The following is a 13,589-nucleotide window of genomic DNA, read 5'->3' as shown; positions in this document are numbered from 1 at the left end:
TCTTGCTTATTTATAGATAAGCCCGCAAAGTAAAGCAAACCAAACTATGGAAATGAAATCGAAATCAACCGAGCGATTGCCACAACAACAACTTCTTGTATAGCTTCTGCACACGCCATAGTTTTCGTTTGCTTTTGAATTGGCTAAGCACGTGTGCCGTTATACGGGGATGTAGCTCAGATGGTAGAGCGCTCGCTTAGCATGTGAGAGGTACGGGGATCGATGCCCCGCATCTCCAGGTGAAAACTTTTTTTTATGCATTTTGTATTGAATTTGTTTTCTTAATCCAATGAAATACTGTAGTACAATTTTATTAATTCAATGCAAATAATAATCACCGACATGTAATACAATCAAGCGTTGAATAATACGTTTAATGAATGTAAAATTGGTTAGTTTCAAATTGCTTCGGTAATTGCCTTAAATTCACTCTGCAGCATTGCAAAATTTAAAGGCATTTTCAGAAAACTGTGCTTTTCCGTGAAAATCAAGAAAACCGCATTTCATTGAAGAGTTCTCAGTATTCCCAGCACTTGAGTCAAGGACAAAAGGCCTTAAAATGGACGCACTGCAGCATTAAAAACAAGAAAAATAAAAGAAATAAAATGAAATTGAACGGCGAAAAAAAATGTCGAGATAAAAAGCAGTGGAAAAAGCAGCGGAAAAGGAGAAATCACGAATGCGTCATAAAAACTTTGCACATCAATGCGCTGCGCGGAAAAGGGCGGCGGCAGGGGGCGTGGCAGGCCCATAGATAGCGGATGGGGGCCATCAGCAGCCACTTTTGAGCCAAGCATCTAGCCAACAAAGTCCTGGGCAAAAAAAATAGGCGATTACAAACAGTGGCGGTAAAATGAATAGCATTGAAATTTCAAATACCAAATCATTAGAAAAGTACAGAGCTAGCTTAAGAGTAGCTAAGAGTAGCTTAGGCATTAAAAACATATCTTGCTTTCCTATAATGTTTTCTAGAATATTTTTCATTAACCCGCATTCGTTAAGAATATACAATATTATGCACATCTGATTAAGAAAACATCCAGCATATATTATTTTGCGGAACAATGCAGAAACATGATTTTACAGCCTATAATTACGACCTCAATTGTATAAGTGTGTTATATAAATAAAAAAGAATTCGCTGCTGCTGTTTGGACCAAGATGCGAGGAGCGCAAGCACTTGAAAATCCAGCAAAAAGTGAGCAAGGCGAGAGGAGGTGAAGTGAAGTGAGGTGAAGTGGAGTGAAGTGGGCACGGATCCGTTCTGAAGGGTAACTGACCAAAATGGTTTGGGTCAGGCCGAGGAGAGAACGTTTTTATTGCAATTTCTGGCCGACTGGCTGGGCTGGCAGGCAGGAAGGTAGGCCGGCTTGTTCAACGGCCGCTATATGCGTGCTGTATGGCCGGCAGCCTCATTTGTTGATGGATTAGTCAAAGAGCAGCCACAGGGAAAATGTGACGGGCAGAGGGGAGGGAGGTAGCCTGACTGCACAGGGCAAGGGGAAGGGGAAGGGGAAGGGGAAGGGGAAGGGAGCAGGAGCATTTCCTCATTTGCCTGTGGCAATGCAATTTTACTGCTGCAGTTTTGCGGCTCCTGCAGTGCATTTTGGCCCCGGCAAACGGGCAAGGAGCCTGGGCCACATTTTTGCTGCTCATTTTGGCATCATTAAAGCCTTCAGTTACCGCATTTTTCTCCTGCAGCTCCTTCTTTTTGTCTCCTTTTTCCCGGCACGCACAGCACAAAATTTTGATTGATGATTGAATGCAACAGCAGCAGCAGCTACAACATCTGATGAGCAACAGCTGCTTAATGATTGAGCGAACGGCACAGAGGAAGCCAACTTCAAATTGTTGTAAAACATCTTGCAATACGCTTTAAGCTCATTACACGTAAGTTATCAAACTTTAATCAAGGTTGAGTCATGCCTAAAAAACTTTTTCGACTACATGACTCACAGTACTACAACTTTTGGGAACAGAAGTTTGAAATAATTAATTTGGGTCAGCTAAATTAGGAATTAAACACACACTCATTAAAACTTTATGGACTTTAAATGTCGATCACAATGGAAGGTGCGCGTTGAGCTACACGGATGTATACTTTTCATTTTGCATTTTTAAAGCTACAAAATTAGTTAGATAAAAACACCAGAAATTTCAACAAAAACCTCGTACTTTTTTTTAACATTTATCTGGAAAAAAAGATCACAATTCAAAAACCTTGAGGCGTAACAACCCACGCATCCATGTTTATTCTCTTGCACTTTTTTAAGGTATATTTTTTATTTTGGTCCATGCCGTTGGCATTGTTTTGATGTAATTTTTTTTCCCAAAAATGTATTTTGATTTTCATATGCTCCGGGTGAATTTCATTGTTTTAGTCGGTATTTAACCTAAGGGAGTTTTCGTATTTGCATTGGCAGCATGCAAAAAGATTCTATCTAAATGTTTTTGGAATTCAGAACACAATAACTACGCAGGTATTTTATTAGCTTTTGATTTTTAATTTATTAGCTGCAGATATTGTTACCTTTGGCACAATGGACGATATCTCTTTGGCTCTTTAAATTGAACTCCCTTTAGGGGAATTAACCTTTTTGACATTCATCGCTGACGTTAATTACTTTGGATGCCTTCACCTGGCTTAACGTGTTTTATTTATTTAATTTTCTCATTGGCATTTCCCTTTATTTGACACACACAATTTCAATGAATTTTAAATGATAATTTATATGGTTTATTTTAAATGTATACACTTTTAAGCAAATGAATTTGGTTTTGCAGTTTAATACTGCACTGCTGCACTTTGCTTTCCACATTTGTGTGGAAATTTTTGTGTAACTTTTCTTTCGGGTTTTTCTTTTCAAGTTTTCGGCATTTAACAACCAAAATGTTGCCTTTTGTGTTTGTTGTTTGGCAACACACAACAAAATTTGGTAATCGGTTTAGGCTGAAAGCAATTTGGCAACTGCATTTCGAAGCGATTTGTGTGGGTTTCTTGGTTTAGAAAAAATCTGTATTAGCATATGTTTTGAGCAAACATTTGTTGAACAAATGCTACCCATCTCTATTCAAATGGGGGAAAAAACAAATTGTCTTGATTAATCACTCGACTTGGGCGTGTTATGAATGTGAGTCAGCTCATGTTGCAGGTGACGCAATTATTAGCGCATTCCTCTTGGCCTTTTGAACTTGGCCCTATCAGATTAAGCTGATATTGATGTTAGATTAAGTTTCCCATTTTAGCTTCTCACATAAATTGCAATTAAATACGACTGTCCTATCAGAAATTCAGTTCCATCTGTGAGTTCATCGATACCTCAATAATTTATCCGCAAATCCATAATGAAGAATACAAAATAAGCTCGATCTGCTATCACTAACCATTTAGGTGCCATCAGTTTTGGCCAAATATTATTGTTGCTTTAACCCCAGTGTGTGTGTGTTTAAAAAATAGTCATCGCAGGGACAGTTGACCACTTTCCCACACGAAAATAAGAAAAAAACTGGAAAAGATGTCACAACAAAATCAACTAAAAACGAGGAAGCGCCTCGCGGCAGACACAAAACATGTTTAAAAATGCATAAATTAAGGAGGGCGGGCAATAAAGAAAAAAAAAAGAAAAAAACAATGAAAAAGCGGCAGCAAAGCCAAATGCAAATCAGCATTGAGGCCAAAGCGAAAAAAGGAGGGCAGCCATGGGAGTTGGTGGGCGTGTTAATTACACACACTGGGACACACTGCACTGCCTGCAAGAAGTTTTCCGACACGAAAATTATACTCCCTAGAATTTAATTTATAAAACTTAAATTGGATATAGTAGTTCCTAATATTTCGAATCAATTTTAGACACATTTATAACAAAATAAATATAAATGAAATAACAAGAACGAACAACGAAGCATGAAGCTTGCTTTAGTTTTTGCGTAACTTTTAATCATAACCCACTGTGCATTAGCATAAAAAAATAGCGCAAATTGGCAAAGCCGTAGAATTTATATTGTATTTTCTTTTGGACCCAGTTTACGCCGTTTGCTGCTATAAAGTTAAAAACCAGGTGCGTTGTTACCAATATATGTGTGTGTGCGAATTTGGAAATGCATTGGCAAGCGGAAACGTAAAGCACAACACAAAATGCAAATGCAGAAAAAAGTCAGCAAAGCAACACACACAAAAAAAATATAAAAAAAAAACCCAAGAAAATGAGAAACAAAACCTCAAACAGCTGATGGTGACGATTCAAAAGGCATCGCTGCTTTTGTGTGGTTTAATGACCTTGCCCAAGTTGCACGCCCCTCTCGCTCGCACCCGTTGTAAGCGAAAGGGGGGACTTTGGGGGGTGGGGGCCATTGGTATTTGCTCCCCTGCCAAGCTGACGCCATGTGGTCGCTAATGCGTGAGGGAGCGGGGTGCACGAGCGGGAAAGAGACAGCGTTCGTGCCTAATTTTAATTTTATGCACACTTCGCACGCCTCACACTCCCATTCCCATACCCATTCCCCTTCTCTTTCCCTTGCCTTTCGCCTTTTATAGCCCCCTCCCTCTCGCTCGCTTTATTGGCAGAACGCAGCGAATTTTATTTTTAAACTATTAAAAACTGTATCGGCCAGAGAATTGTGTCAAGTGTAAATTGAATACATTGTCGGTCGCCTCTTTTATTTAAAGATATGATAAAATTAAACAACAAAATTTCGAGACGAAAAAAATCGCATGTAGGCGTCAACTCGTCTTCTCTCGATTTTATTTTTTTGGCTGTTGTTTATAGAAAAGCATAAAATTCGCATCAAATCGATATCATAAAAAAAGCTAATTTAAAAATCGGTAAAACAGGGTGACTAAAACTCGCCATGTTATGCGAAATATCTATATGTTTCCAGGCCTTATTGCTAATTTATGACCCTAAAAACATACAAATCTACACACACACAGTCCCAAGAAAGTCAATGACATGTGAGGGGGTGGCAGGTATTATATCTTTTGGTGTGGGAAACTGGGAAACGACTTAAATGAAAGGAAATGAAATGAAATGGCACTGGCAAAATGTGTGGAAAATGTGACGCTGAAAGTGGATTCATTATGTCGCAGCCTGGCAACAGAAATTTGAAGAGGAAACTTGGCGATAGCAAGGCCTTCACTAATTATGATGTAAGGAAAAGAGATTAAAAGCTATAGAATGCTAGCACATTTTGTGTGTAGACTTTAAGACTAAACATGTCAAAAACTAGACAAATTACTTATGGAAAATTTGATTAAGATATTGTACACATGTATGTCCCAAAACGAATGGAATACAGAATGGCAAGTTTCTAATATTTTTAAAGCCCCAATAACCAAATCAGTCTGAAGTAAATTTAAAATTGGCACACAACTGATTTTATGACATCAAATGCGGCGCTAATTGATAAGAAACCTTTCAAGTTCAATGGCTTTTCGGCCAGCAAGTTCTTATCACAAGTTTCTTTCTTTCGTTTTTTTTTCCCCCATTTATACAATGTTATCAACAAATCAAAAACCTTTTAGACTCACAAGCAATTGCGTGAAATTGAAGTGAAGTTAATCAGTGGCAATTCCAGTGGCAATTACAATTCTATCTATTCCTCCTTAAAATCTTTGGCGATCAACGTGATCAGCATTTAACGTATATAGAACGTCAAGCTTTTGTTCTTTTTTTTTTTGTAATGTTTTATTGCCTATTTTATGAATCTATCTTATCTGCAGCACGAAGTTACGTTTACTTTATTCCCTTCCTAGTCAGAATCTAGGGCAAACAAACAATTGACTGACTGACAGCATTACGTTTATTTGTCCAACGAATGTCGGAGTGACTAATTTCATTTTGATTATTTTGTTTCAAGTGTGGATAAAGAACTTTCCGTGCAATGAACTTTGTTTTTATTGTGTATCATTTGGTTTTATCTCGAAAAATGGGTGGGGAAAACCAGCGTGGAAAATCTAGAAAAGTGCTGCTAATGGTTTTTGTTAGGAAGGCGCGGTGTCAATTTTTCTATCATTACGGGATTTGGATAAATAGATACGATAGTTTGATTTTCTGCTTGAAGAACCCACGCAGAGTCATAAATCAGCGGAAAATCAATAGAAAGAAACATGGAAATCCATCAGTGATCACACAAATTAGAAACGTGACTTTCGAAGGGTCGAAAAGTGGCATGTGGAATTTTGTTCATTAAATGGTTCTTTTTGTTACCGAAGGCATTTAACACCACTTCTCTAATCTAAACTAAAAGTTGGGAATGAAGCAAATATAAATGGACATTGTATGGGGGTAAGAAAAACGCAAATTGTGAGATCCAAATGCTAACTTGACAAAGAAATCTGCAGAATAAGAAATAAAATCTTTCTTCATGTCCCGGGGTTTTTTTTTTGCCATTTCCCAGTGCGGCTTTTGTCATTTATTTCTTTTTCTAGATTCTTGTATACGAGCCCCAACCACTATTAATTCGAACAGCATGTGATTTTTGCAGTGTGCAATGTTCAACACACGATAGTTTCGATACTATTACAGATAGCGTATGTCAATGTATTTTTTCTTAAAGAGAATTTGGTTCTCTTTACGATGATAAAAAAATATTTCTTATATTTACAACAACAACAAAAATATGAGTACTTTATTCAAAACGTAGACTTAAGAGATAAGAAAAAATTGACCACTATTAATTCGAACGCTGCTTAATATAACAAATTAATATAAATTAAAATTGTGTAACGTCACCTTTGGCCTGTATTACACATTTAATACGTTTTGGCATTGATTTCAACAAATTTTGGCAATGTTCTCGAGAAATCGAGTCCCACATCTCTTGCAATTTTATTTTAAGGTCAGAAATGTTCCTTTGTGGCTCATTGCGAAGCTTTCTTTTCATTAGCCACCAAATATTTTCAATGGGGCTTAGATCAGGACTATTTGCTGGCCAATCTAAAACCTCCATTTGTTTATATTGAAGCCAATTTTTTGTTGTTTTGGCTGTGTGCGATGATGCTCCGTCCTGCTGAAAGGTGAATTCACCACAGTCTGCCAGTTTTGGTATTGATGGCAGCAAACTATCTTCCAAAATATTAATATATTTTGCAGCGTTAACCGTTCCTTCAATAAAATGTAGTTTTCCTAACCCTTTGGCAGACATACATCCCCATACCATAAGGCTTGCAGGAAACTTTACTGTCCTTTTAAGGCAGTCTTTATGATATGCTTCTCCCTTTGTACGGATTACTCGTTTTCTTGTATCGCCGACACTTACATCAAATTTAGCTTCATCGCTAAATATGATGGTGTCCCATTGTCTTTGAGTCCAAGACATCCTTTCACGAGCCCATTGCAAACGCTTTTTTTTTTGACGAAGAGTGAGCAAGGGTTTTTCCTTGGCCTACGAGTCAGATAAGTTATTGGTTATGATATAAAAAGTATAATAAAACATACTTTATAGAATCCATATCCAATATTTTTTAACTGCTGTCGCGTCCATTCTCGTTTTACAGTTTTTCCAATTTTCTGCGACCACTCTGAAGCCAAATTTCTTAAAGATTGGCGACGATCAGACTTGACAATTTTGGCCAGTTCCCTTTTGTCACGGGCCAGTTCCCTTTCAGCAGGACGGAGCATCATCGCACACAGCCAAAACAACAAAAAATTGGCTTCAATATAAACAAATGGAGGTTTTAGATTGGCCAGCAAATAGTCCTGATCTAAGCCCCATTGAAAATATTTGGTGGCTAATGAAAAGAAAGCTTCGCAATGAGCCACAAAGGAACATTTCTGACCTTAAAATAAAATTGCAAGAGATGTGGGACTCGATTTCTCGAGAACATTGCCAAAATTTGTTGAAATCAATGCCAAAACGTATTAAATGTGTAATACAGGCCAAAGGTGACGTTACACAATTTTAATTTATATTAATTTGTTATATTAAGCAGCGTTCGAATTAATAGTGGTCAATTTTTTCTTATCTCTTAAGTCTACGTTTTGAATAAAGTACTCATATTTTTGTTGTTGTTGTAAATACAAGAAATATTTTTTTATCATCGTAAAGAGAACCAAATTCTCTTTAAGAAAAAATACATTGACATACGCTATCTGTAATAGTATCGAAACTATCGTGTGTTGAACATTGCACACTGCAAAAATCACATGCTGTTCGAATTAATAGTGGTTGGGGCTCGTACTTCTATCGTCATCTACACTTTATAATCTCATTGCCCAACATGACGGAAAATCTACCTTAATGCTTCGATTTTTCTAGAACGTAACTCCGTTTTCTTTTGGCCTAGTTTGTGCTGCGTTTACTTATATAATTATTCAATGGTTCTTGTCTCTCTAAAATATTACTTACATATAAGGAAGGTCCTAAGTATTATAAAATACAAATTATGGCCCACCGTTTCTCCGAATAATTACTGCCGTCCAATTATCAAAGCCAATTAAACAGAGGAGTGCTATTTGGCTGCCTGAAAGGGCTTGAACACTTGCCTCTGTAATCAAAAGTTACGTGCAGCTGTTTCCATTCTCATACAAATTATTTTCAATGAAACCGTTCCACATGAAAACTCGTACCAACCAAATTTTCCAATTGAAATTTTCCCGTTGAGCCCAAAAATAAACTTACCCCAGACGAAGGAAATGAAAAAGAGCGACAGATAACACGTATTTTTGCTTACCTGCAATGAAAATGAAAGAGGGGGTAAAATTAATCAATAAATATATATCTTTCATGGACGTTTATTACTAAAGTAGAGCTAAGTAAAGCCGACAACATTTTCAGCATTTTATTTGGCAACAAATCATTTTGCAAGTGTCATAAATAATCCACATACTCGATTCGAACCGAGAGCCGAGTGAGTTTGAGTTTTAAGACTATCTTAAAGACCGAGACAGACAAGTGCAGGTTGGTTCATAATTTATGCAACTATATTATGATTTTTCCTTCCTTTTTTTTTTGTTGGTTTTAAAGCAAGGGAAACCAGTTCTTCAAAAAGAAGTTCATTAAATATTGGAAAATATGTGAATTGTTGGTTGCATTTGAGTTATATGAAAGCTTAAGAAGATAAAGTCGGTTGAAATGCGGTGTTTTTAATTTAGTTAAAAAACAATAATTGCCTGATTTCAATGTACCAATCTATTAAAAGGTATTATATATGTGAGTTTTGATGACATTATTTCCCAGCTCAGTAGAGTGTAAAATTAAGTTATCCACTCCCACGCAACATGCTACTCGTATGGCAAAACTCATCAATTAAGCCGCGAAAAGCATTCAAGTGACAGCTAACAAATAAAATGCATTTACCAAATCAACTTTTGCAGCCACAGCAGCAGCGACGACAATCAAAAAAGAAAAAAAAAAACAACTGAATGAAGTGAATTAAGAAATCGATAAAAATACTGCTTCATTTTCGTTCTCATACTGGCGTGCAAAGCTTTCCTCATATCCCGACGAATTACGTTGATTAATTGCAAGTTAGATATTTTGAGATCAATGGACAATCATCATCAAATCAAACTGATTGCAATTTGCATGCCAAATGGTCCAACTAATTAAGCTCCAATTTTACTCAATTTGATTGGATTTCAACGGAGGCGAAAACAACAAACCAAATCGAAAGGTGGATTGACCCCGAACAAACATCAACAGGCCGCAATCAAATTTATTGCTCTTGCTGACTGTTGATTAGTTTTGATTAGGCTATGTGAATATTTCCCACATACAAGGCAATGACTCTATTCACAGATTATTTTCAACATGCACTATTTAATGTGGTTTCACTTTAATAAATCTGTTTCGCATTATGACTAAGGCATACGAACTGACGTAATCAATAAACTTATTTTGAAGTAAAGTAAGCGATACAAAAACGGAAGTTTATTATTCACATTTAAACTGGTAGAAAATATAACTTCAATGTTTGCACAAGCTGAATGCCCTGGGCGGAGCATATCAAAAATAAATAAGTTTGCCGTTGAGAAGTTGGAAAAGCTGGAAAACAGGTATTCTACACAGCACAGCACAGCACACACCTGCTTACCACCTCCACCTTCCCCCCGTTCACTCCACCTAACTGTTGATAAAAATGTTTATTACGTTTCCTGCTCCAACTATTGCGAACGCAAATGACACAAAAAACACACTCTTGACAAACTTCGAGTGACTCGAAAAAGGGAAATTAAAGGAAACGGATGTATGCCAAAGGGTTGGAGGATTACAAACAACAATTAGACGATAAGGAAACATAATTGTAGCCAGGGGCTTAAGAAACTTCCTCCAGATAGTTGCAAAGGGCAATGAGAACGCTTAGTTGATGAAAAGGAAATGAAGGATTTTATTAAAAGAAATGTGCACAAAGAGTAAATAAAACGGGAGATCTGCAAAGGCTGCAAGATAGTTGTAGCAAGTAATAAACTAATTGAAATTGTTCTCTATTAAATGGGATAAATGTAAATAATTTTCATCTCTAGATTCTATGAAAATAAAGGTATTTAATAATGAGAAAATATGTCCTATTTGTGGTATCAAAACGAGAGGAGAGTTTCCACTAGTTTTCCATTATGTTTTCCCGAGAAAACTGTGTCCAAACGTGCTTGGCAGCACAAAAACTATGTTTCCCAACAAATAACTTTATACCCATTTCAAAGTTTTCGCTTTGCATTTACATAGAACAGGAAATCACCTGCTTAAGGTTTTTCTTTATTTCAACTTGTCAGTTTTTCCCATTCGTTTCTTTATTTTTTTTCTTTTACATTTTCGTGGCCAAACCGCAAACGTGTTTGGCATTTAAAATCGATGCAAGAAAATGCAGCCGCAAAAGGGTGGTGGAGCGGGGGGGAAAATGTCCGGGGTGAGGAAGAGTAAATGCAGAAAAGAGTTGAGCAGTCGTCAGTCAACACAACTGACACGCAATAGTTACACTGGAGATAGATGGGAAAAAGGTGGAGGGTTTGGTGGCAAGTGGCCGGAAAATAGGGAAATGCAGGGGCAACTGAGACGAGCAGCCAACTGAGAAGTTGTGTGTGATTCCTTCAGTTGTTATTGCTAGCCATGTAATTAGGTTGTTGAACAGGCGCTTTTTCTCTTTTTGCCTTTTTTGTGCTTTTAATGTCTTTTGGCTACTCACATGTTGAACAATAATTGTGTAATTTCCCTTACTCCATTTGGTTGTCTACCCCAGCAAATTTTCTTTTTCAATAGAATAAATTTGCATTTCTTCCCCATTCGTATCTAAACCGCCGAGTTATAAATGTGGCGAAAATTTTGATAAATTCGAGTAATAAAAGAAAAAAACAAAAATACAATTTAATGGGCGGCCTTAAATCAAATGAAAACTCGTCCGAATGTGAAAAAGAACCACTGAGCGCGAGGAGAATAAAACATAAATTGCCTCGGCCACAGCAAATAAAACACATGTGGCCCCAGATAAGTGAGAAATGAGGGGAGAATATGTAACGCGGCTCTGACGCAGAGATATCAATAAGTTGCCTTTGGGGGCGACGCAACAGGGCGTATGCGTAATGTAATTTAAATTTTTACAAGCATAAAAAGTGTTCGCAGTCAAAAAAATATATACAAATAAAACGAATAAAATGAGAATCGAATGGAGAATTTAATGATTAAGCCCATCAAAAACAATCAGTATGGAAAACAAAACAAGTGCACTAATATTGATTTTAAAGGGGAAACTTAATCATTGTAGAATCTGTATTAAATAAACTTTTGTAGAATGCGGAGATTAAGTATAATAAAGAAATTATAATAATTATTTCAGTGAGTCATAAACTGCAAACTTTAAGCATGCAATTTAACTAGCAAAGTGTGAAACAAATAAATATTTTATTAACCAAGTTAATATGGTGAAATAATAACGTGAAATGACTTCAATTTTTATGGCAACTAAATAAACGCCTAACCACTAACTGACCAACCTCTGCAAATATTATCACACCTTAACCCACAACGAAGCCGAGCCAGAGCCATTAAAAATACATATAGCCAACAAATTAAGGAACAATAAAAACGCATAACCACATGCCCGAAAGGGGGCGTGTCCGCGGGCCAGTCAAGGCCAAGGGGGCGGTGGGTAGAGGCCACAGGTGGCACAGGGGCAAAGCCACAGAATCGCGACTCCGATACGAGTTGAATAAACCCCGACTAAAGTCAACAGCTAACCATAGAGAACTTGTTGGAGTTTATTTTTCTTTTTTTTTTTTTTTGTATATTTTCTTCTCTGTTTAGTTTTATTTTTTTTTTTTGTGTCGTAAACGGATCGGAATCGGACTGGCAACAGTTGGACTGGACAGGCCTAAAGTTGATAACCTTGAGAGCATTTTCATGCGAAAGTTCAATGAATTTTTAGTTTCTACTTCCATGCAGAGGGAGCGAGAGGGAGGGAGGGCGAAACTCACATGTGACTCCGAAGAAGTAGCCAACAAAAGCGACTTGCCGGGGGAAAAGTGAAACAAAAACCAGACTAAACATTGTCGAATGATGCAGCACGAAACGGGGCCGGAAAGAGGCAGAAGAACGAGGCAGAAGCTGAGAACCAGTTCAGCAAACGGACTAAAGACAACAAAGATCGACGATCTGTGAAAAGTTTTGACTGCATGATACCTAGTAGTACTAGTACCTAGTAAAAAAAATAATCAATAAATAATACTATACTCAACGGAGAAAGCAGAGCACAATTTAACCATGCTTCAAGTATGACAAGTGTGACTGTGGTTTTATTAGACAGCGGACAGTGTGGCCTTGCTGCTTGTTGTTAGGTATTAATAAAAAGCTTTCATTACAAAGAGGAGCCTAAGATTTCTTAAGATGTCTATGATTACAGGGTATTAGAACTGCACGCAGGATAAAGCAAGTGCGAGTGTTAGAGGGAGAGAGCAATGCGGAGAACGTAGAAGCGAGATAGTGAGGTGTGTGAAATCGATGCGTCGTCGAAGTCTTCGTTTTCTCCATGGTCTGTCTTCGCTTTTAGTCGAAGCTCATGAAATGCACAGGAAATCAATGATTCGCTTCGGTTTCGATTACACACACACACTCACACACACGCGAATACACAGAAACTGGCCACACACACTCGCGCATATGATAGCTATTTGCAACATGTTGCCGCAACACGCACAGCATGTTGCTGAAAGCATTTGCAATAAATTAACTAAAATTACAGATAATTATTAAGCATTGATCAAGCGTATAACTTGAGCGATGATCGCTCTCTGAGTTTTGGTTTTGGATTTTTTCTTTCTCCTTTTCTCCCTATACCTTACTTCTTGTTGCATGTTTACATTTTCCTTTTGCCTTACTTGCATATTTATTGGGGCGTTTGTGCATTTTAATTAAGCGATTTGTCAATTGCAGAAGACTACGTGCAGTTGAGAAATGCTTCAGGGAGTCCGCAGAGAAGAAGAATTATTGATTGCGATTGGCTGGGCAAAGAGAAAATTATATAGGAGGAGCAGGATGAACAGAAGAAGATACATGCATGCTGAAGTTGGTAGGCGGCATGCAATTAGTCAATCATAGGGCTGGAATCGGAGGCCAAGTCGACTGAAGGTAATTGAAATGGAAGCCAGATTGAGGCTTGGGTG

The 13,589-nt window shown here is 37.4% G+C and overlaps 1 protein-coding gene and 1 non-coding gene across 3 annotated transcripts in view; one reads left to right on the top strand and one right to left on the bottom strand.

Annotated features, from left to right (window-relative positions):
* Window positions 1-13,589, bottom strand: part of LOC6533384 (serine/threonine-protein kinase NLK) — a 68,156-nt gene that overhangs the window by 23,910 nt on the left and 30,657 nt on the right. The window lies entirely within an intron of this gene.
* Trnaa-agc lies at window positions 166-238 on the top strand. Its single transcript has one exon. It is a non-coding gene; the product is annotated as a tRNA-Ala (tRNA).

Source organism: Drosophila yakuba, chromosome 3L (assembly GCF_016746365.2).
Source record: "Drosophila yakuba strain Tai18E2 chromosome 3L, Prin_Dyak_Tai18E2_2.1, whole genome shotgun sequence".
Taxonomy (NCBI): Eukaryota; Metazoa; Arthropoda; class Insecta; order Diptera; family Drosophilidae; genus Drosophila; species Drosophila yakuba.
Note: the sequence above shows the minus strand (reverse complement) of the source record. Positions and strands in the feature narration are given on the sequence as shown.